Genomic DNA, 7,512 nt, shown 5'->3' with positions numbered 1-7,512 from the left:
ATGCTCCAGCATCTGCAGTTCCTACTATCTCTGATACCTTCAGTAGGGAATTAGATGGGAACGGGGTCAATTTCAAAGCTGATTGAAGGAATTGTAAACAGGATGTGCAATATGAATGGGCTATCTCTCTGAAGGTCTCTGTATCATATCCTAACTTTGATTCACCTCCAAAGGAACTTTCACCCAGGCAACAAGACAATCAATTCAGTCCATGCACTCAGCTCAGGCTCAGCAATCACAGTCCGTGGGAATAAATAAATAAATGTATCTGTGTTGGCTTCTACTCTCTTTCCTTGCAGCACTGGGAGACAGGCTGGTGGTGGGTAAACTGGTTGAATGCTCTCTGCATTCATTTCAGCAAACCTTTAAGGGCACTAGCAAGCTGTCTGTTTGTGGAAGTGGGATTGAGAATGCAACAGTGAGGGCCCCTACAGCAAAATCCCTCTGAGCTGCAGAAGTCACCCAAAGATTATTTTTCCAAATCACCATGTTCAGAGACATTATGACACATCTCAGAATCCCTGCAGTGTGGAAGCAGGCCATTCAGCCCATCAAATCCATACTGACTGTTTGAACAGTACCCCAGCTAGACCATCACCCTACCCTATAAATTTGCATTCCCCCATGGCTAACCCATCTAGCCTGCACTATGGGACAATTTAGCATGGCCAATTCACCCTAACCTGCACATCTTTGGACTGTGGGAGATAAACCAGAGCACCTGGAGGGAACCCGCACAGACACGGGGAGAACGTACAGACTCCACCAGGACATTTGCCTGAGGGGGAAATAGAACCCAGGTCCCTGGCACTGTGAGGCAGCAGTGCTAACTGAGCACTGAGCCACCACACCCCTTGAGCAGGTGGAACTTCAACCCAAACCCTTCTGGCTCAGAGGTAGGGATGCTACCGCAGTGCAGCAAGAGACCCCTCATAAAAATAAAATGGTGGTGGGGGGAATAGGGTGGTGGTGGTAATGTGGCTTGCACAGAGTTGGCCGTGAGGGAGGTGTTGGTGGGGGTGGGGCTGGAGGAAAGGAGAAAGGAGAATACTGTGTTTGACGGGACGCTAGCCCTTTAAGAGGGGAATCTCCCACTTTGTAACAAGCCCTAACTTGTCAGACAAGGCGTTACGTCAGGCTCAGTGTGTGACACAGGGCAGGCTGAGTGAGAATTCAGTTTGGGTTTTTACATGGACTCTGAATGACTCACTGCATCTGAGCAGCTCAGAGAGAGAGGAGAAACTGCGATAATTTATATCTAAAATCCTCAATCCCCAGAAAAACGTCCTAAAGGGGAAGGGATTTTGGGTTTTATTTAGTGCACAGGACTTTGCCTCTTGGTAGGTTTCAGTGAATCAGCGCTTCCCTGAAATTGCACTGAAAGTGAATGTTGTCTTGACGCGATTAAGATTTTAAATGTACACTCACTTGTTTTCCCCTCTTTCCAACAATCTCCTCTGAAAAGTGACGGCTGGAAACACAGGGCTGTGTGTCTGGACAATGGTGTTTTAAAAGTGGAGCCGATCGCAGGTGAGTTTCAGCGTGATGTGAAATGGATTATTTTGTTTTGTCCATTGCAGCCTCGGATACTGTTAGTCACAATGTTACTTTCATGATTGGAGAGGCTCGCTCACAGTTTATTCCCGATTGATAATTCCTTGCAGTTAATGTTCGTGCGATTGTCTGAAGTCAGAATTGGGAATATGCAAAATTAATGGGAATATTTAGATTGGTAGAAATTTAAGTTGAATAACTGCTCAGCGTTCGGTTACAGTGTTATGTTTTAATTAAGTGTCCGAATTTCTAATCTCTGTTATATAGTTGCAATAAGCTAAAGGCTTTACACCAAATGATTTTCCTTCTCAAATGTCAATATTTTTGACGATATTCATTCGTATCCCAAACTCTTAGCACGTCATGTCATGCCTCGGCGTGAGAATCTGAATTTTAAAGCGATAATGCCCCTTTATTTCTCTCCCTCTCCTGTGCCTTTAATTTTTTTTTTCTTCTAAAAATAAAATGACCGTTAGGAAAAACAAAAGTATCAAGAGTCATTCATTCTTCGGCCTTTCCACTGTGATCACATTTTAAAAAGTTGGCTGGAATTAATTCTCCCACGCTTGATTTTATTTTATTTTGGTCTTGTTTGCTTTCTTTTTCCTTTGTCATTTTTAAGAAATGAACCGGTCAGAAATCTGGTGGAAACATCACATCTTTTGACGCCTTGCTGGCATTTTGAATGAACTATACGTAGCTTTTTTGTTGTTGTTTTGTAATGCCGCTTTAAGTGTTCCCCACATGTGGTGAGCTGTTGTTTGCAAACAACCCGCAGCCCAGGGAGTGGCCGAGGGGAAGGAGGGCGCCCACTATGGGCTGCTGCGGGATCTGCAGCATGCCATGCCTCCTCCCCACACCAGCAACTCCCCACCCCCCTTTAAAGGGAAATGCATGCCCCTTCCACCCTCCCACCTTGCCCCTCGTTTGGCTTGCAGCTTCCAACCTCGGCAGCTGATACCTACCTGTTAGAAGAGTACAGCACAGGAACAGGCCCTTCAGCCCACGATGTTGTGCCGAACATGATGCCAAAGGAATTTCTGAAGAAGGGGTCTAGGCCCGAAATGTCAGCCTTCCTGCTCCTCTGATGCTGCTTGGCCTGCTGTGTTCATCCAGCTCTACACCTTGTTATCTCAGATTCTCCAGCATCTGCAGTTCCTGCTATCTCCGCCAAATGAAACTAATCCCTTCTACCTGCCCTTGGTCCATATCCCTGCATTCCTTGCATACTCATATGCTTAGCCGGGGAGGTGATGGCCTAGCGATATTATTGCTGGACTTTTAATCCAGAGAACCAGATAACATTCTGGGGACAGGGGTTCGAATTCCCACTACGGCAAATGATGGAATTTGAATTCAATAAAATATCTAGAATTAAGAAGCTAACGATGACCATGAATCCTTGCCGATTGTTGGGAAAAACCCATCTGGTTCACTAATGTTCTTTAGGGAAGGAAACTGCCATCCTCACCTGGTCTGGCCTACATGTGACTCCAGACCCATAGCAATGTGGTTTGACTCTCAACCGCCCTCTGGGCAATTAGGGATGGGGCAATAAATGCTGCCTAGCCAGTGATGCCCTCATCCCATTAATGAATAAAGGGAAAAAAAATCTAAAAGTCCCTTAAATGCCCCTATCGTGTCTGCCTCCTCCCTTGGCAGTGGGTTCCACGCTCCTACCACTCTGTGTAAAAAAAATGTGTCCCTCACATGTCCTTTGAACTTTCCTGTTCTCACCTGAAATGCCCCCCCTGCCTCTAGTTTTAGACATTTCATTCCCTAATGCCCCCTCATTCCATTCCACTTCTGAGCTGACCAGGCCCAAGCTATTGTCAGCTAGCTATTCAACTGCAGGGGGCATCACGCTCACCTCCTTGTGATTAGAAGGCTCAGCCCTACTCACCTTCCTCCTCCCAGCTGTCTACCGGCATCGGCTAATTGAGCTCAGGTCGGGGTTTGAACCCAGATTAAACACCACTGAGCGAGCGGGAACTTTGTTTGAAGCAGCCCCTCCATGAGGGAGTTGGTAGCTGAAACACTAAGGTGCGGGTACTGTTGCAGCTCTGTTTGTTTATCTAAACCACTTGCATAATCCCAGCTCTAATCCTTATTTAAATTGTCAAAGAGGAAGTTCAGTTTTGTCATGACTGAGATTTGAATTTGGAATCGTAAACAGGGGGAGTTGCATTTTGCTGCTAGTGGTAATAACACCCTGGCAGCCCTAAATGCAAAATAAAATTAATCTGCTCACTTTTGTAAGTTTAATTTTGTGACAAATTAGATGTGGCATAGATTGATACAAAACAGAAGGCCCATTTGGTCCATCTGACTGTGCTGGCTCTTTGAAAGAGCTACAATTAATTCCACTGCCCTCCTCTCTCTCAACATTGTTTGCAACTTTTCACATGTGTATTTCATTCCCTTTTCACCGTTTTTGACCGTCCTTTCAGGCAGCACAAACAACTCGCTGCGTACGTTTCCTTTCTCGTGTCACCTTTGGTTCTTTTGCCTTTTTGCCATTTCCTTCATTCTGCATCCCCTCTGCTCAATATCCCCCCCCCCCCGCAGTGATGGACTCTGCAACATCCTGATTTCAGATTCTGATCTCTCCTGCTTCTTGAGGGGGTGGGGTATATCTGCCACGGGTTCTGTGTAGGAGCCTGAACCTCCCCCCACGCCACCCAGGCAGCTCGAGTCAAGAGGAGCAGTGCTTTTCATAGTCGAATAGCCAGCTCTCCAGACACAGTCGAAGTCCATCGCAAGGAATACTCTGTGGGGATAGCATTTCCAAAGGAATCCAGCTGTGGACTAGGGGGGCAATTTGTGAGAAGGTGGCAGATAATAGCGAGGGTGAGATAGGTACCCTATTTAAGCGAATCTCACTTTTGCCACAGTGGCCATACAGAAACCGCGGCCATTAAGGGGAGAGGCTGCCTTTGGTTGAAGATATGCAACAGAAGCCTGGAGGCTACAACTTTGTTTGTCATCACTCCCCAATGCTTCACAGAGATTAAGAACACTTTGTACGCTGATGTTACGCAAGGGAGTTCCCTTTTGGGGGAACAGTTCACAGCAAAAACACAGTCCTTTTAAGTTGAGAAAGTGAGTTGCCTTTCGTTGCCTGCAGCAAGTGGCGTGTGGGCATCCTGTGGCCTAGTGGGTAGCTTTCTCTCTCGCTTTGAAGATTGTGAGTTCTGATCCTGTTCCAGAAACTTGAGTATTTAATGCAGACAGGTGCAGTACTGAGGGAATGATGCACTATTTGTAGGATCCCATTTTGGAAGTGACATTTAACAGAGGCTCTGTTCATCTCCTCAAGTGGATATAAAAGGTGCAAAAGTGCTATTTATTGAAAGAAAATCGCAGAGTCCTCCCCAGTATTCAGGCCAATAGTTTAACCCACAACTGATAATGTTAAAGCAAAGGGTGGCATGGTGGCTCAGTGGTTAGCACTGCTGCCTCACAGCACCAGGGACCTGGGTTTGATTCCACCTTCGGGCAACTGTCTGTGTGGAGTTTGCACATTCTCCCCGTGTCTGCGTGCATTTCCTCCCACACCTGAAGAAGGAGTGAGACTCCAAAACCTTGTGTTGTCAAATAAACCTGTTGGACTATAACCTGGTGTCGTGTGATTTCTGGCCTTGTTCACCCCAGTCCAACACTGGCACCTCCACATCAGTCTGAAGATGGGCAGGTTAGGGTGGATTGGCCATGCTAAATTGCCCCATAGTGTCGAGGGATGTGCAGGCTGGGTGGGGTGGCCATGGGAAATGCAGGGTTTGGTTGGGATGCTCCTCAGAGGGTCGATGTGAACTTGATGGGCTGAATGGCCAGCTTCAACACTGTAGGGATTCTGTGAAGAACTTATGGGGCACGAATTGGTCATTGCATTATCCAAAATTCAACCTCATTACACTCAGTACATAGTTGATGTGAAATTGATGACCACCTGAGGTTGTGAAAGGCGCTATATAAATGCAGGCCTCGCCAGCATTAAGCTGTGCCATTTGTTTTCCAGCAGGTGTTTAGCAAGCATGGCCAAACCATTTGATGACGGAAACTCGTCTGATGCTCACACGCAGGAACACATTCCGAGGGAAGTCCAGTCGAGCCTCACTAACTGCATTGCCAGCACCTCTGGTCAATATTCACCTTTGCCCCTTGTTTGTGCCCATTCTGTCAGGCGCCAGGCAGAATACAGTAACTGCTCAGTGACAGCTTCAGGCTGCAGGGGTCAGCTCACCTGTGGGATGAATGCGACCACCAGCAGCACATTTGCCGGTAAGACTCTAAATTACCCAGTATCTTTTAGACATCCTGTTTTCTCCCTCTCCCTCTCCCTCTCTCTCGGCTGGTGCTGAAGGACTGCTGTGTGGGACATCTCTAACCCCAGTGATTTGGTTTCACAGTGGCTGCCTTTCTTTACTGTGAACCTGCTGTTTAACCATAGGAGGTTGCAATTCTTCCTGTAGTCAAATAGCCACCAAAGCCTTGTCTCATGCCTGGTTATGCTAGATGGAGGGGGTGAGGTGCGAAGATGACCTCCCTTTTTGTTGGGAGGTGAGCGGAGGAAGTAACAGTATGGATTCCACAGAAATCTCATCAGTGTGGCAGGCAGCTGTTTGGCTGTGAAAGGCGGCGCAGGTTTGCCAAAACTGCTCCTTAGACCAATGTCCTCACTAGAAATTTCAGCAGGATTCACCAGATGGTGTGAACCCCAAGTGATCACTGCCCCTTCCCTTTCCAGCTGGACTACCCCAAACACAAGGGGTGGCGGGGGGGAGGTGGGTGCAGGGATGGAACCTTTAACCATGTCGTCAGCTCAGCCTGGTTCTCCACTGGATGAGGAGTGGCACACTCGCCTGGAGTACCACCCAAGGAGATGTAGATGCCCCTTTCAGCTCTTCTGGCTGTGATATCTCTCATGGCCGAACATCTCGCCCATATTCGGGGTCCTGGTAGGCAGTGGCCATTCCTAGAAGTCTGCTTGTCCAGCCCAATTTGGGTCTCTTCAGGAGGAGAGGGGATGTTAAGAGTGACTTCAGGTGGCTTTCAGTTGGTGTTTCAGCTCCTACTGCATTGTGCCTTGCTAGACAAGTTCAGACATGCCCCTCTCTGTGTGTGTGTGTCTCTCTCTCTCTCTCCCTTCTGAGTCTTTGTCACACAAACCACTTCAAAAATATAACTTTATTTACAGAGACTTTTTAAGGTGAGCAGACTGGCAGCTTGTGTGATAGTAACCTACAATGTTGTCTGCAACACCTGAGTTTGCTCACCGAAACTCTTACTAAAACCAACTTTGGGATGAGTCACTGTCTCAAGGATGTGAAAACTCCTCTTCAACGAGTGACATCATTTAGAAAGACTTTTTAAAACAGCGAAAACGAATAAATCTCAGAGAATCTGTGCTGCCCTTGCAAAGTGCCTCATCCTTAAACCTGGTTATTTCCATGTGAAGTTTCCCCTTTCAGAAGGCTGGACTGGGAAATTTCACTTTCCCTTCAGGTCTGTCGCTGATGTGGACTTGCATCCACGTAGCAGCTTTATTAACGAAAGCATTCCATGGCACTTTACGGGATTGTCTTTTGGGCGAATGATTTGTCCGCCCATTAGGGTGACATGAGGACGAGTGAAGACTTAGTCAGAGAGAGTGAGAATGTCAAAAGTAAAGTGGAAATGGTGCAGATAGGGAGAGAGTTAGTAAGGGAATTCCAGAATTTAGGATTCCTTCCACCCCTGTGTCACTTCTGCGAATTCATGCTGGGGCTGACTAGTGTAGGGCGCTGGCCTGGCGTAGAGCATGAGCTGGGGGTAGAAGCTGGTCTCCACTGGGACACATAAAGTTTGCTGAGATAACACAGTGTGGAGCTGGATGAACACAGCAGGCCAGGCAGCATCAGAGGAGCGGGAGAGCTGACATTTCGGGTCGGGACCCTTCTTCAGAAAGTGCAGGGTCCC

General features: G+C 47.4%; 1 long non-coding RNA gene across 2 annotated transcripts; it reads left to right on the top strand.

Annotated features, from left to right (window-relative positions):
- Window positions 1–1,126: 1,126 nt before the first annotated feature.
- On the top strand, window positions 1,127–5,927 carry LOC125482457. 2 transcript variants are annotated; one of them, XR_007261649.1, is made up of 3 exons: window positions 1,127–1,340; window positions 1,466–1,530; window positions 5,576–5,927. It is a non-coding gene; the product is annotated as an uncharacterized LOC125482457 (long non-coding RNA). The 2 variants fall into 2 exon arrangements; XR_007261648.1 differs by having other exon boundaries at window positions 5,573–5,927.
- Window positions 5,928–7,512: the final 1,585 nt, after the last annotated feature.

Source organism: Rhincodon typus, unplaced genomic scaffold, assembly GCF_021869965.1.
Source record: "Rhincodon typus isolate 14 unplaced genomic scaffold, sRhiTyp1.1 hic_rhity00010640, whole genome shotgun sequence".
In the NCBI taxonomy this organism is placed as follows: domain Eukaryota; kingdom Metazoa; phylum Chordata; class Chondrichthyes; order Orectolobiformes; family Rhincodontidae; genus Rhincodon; species Rhincodon typus.
This window is presented reverse-complemented; position numbering and strand designations above follow the sequence as displayed.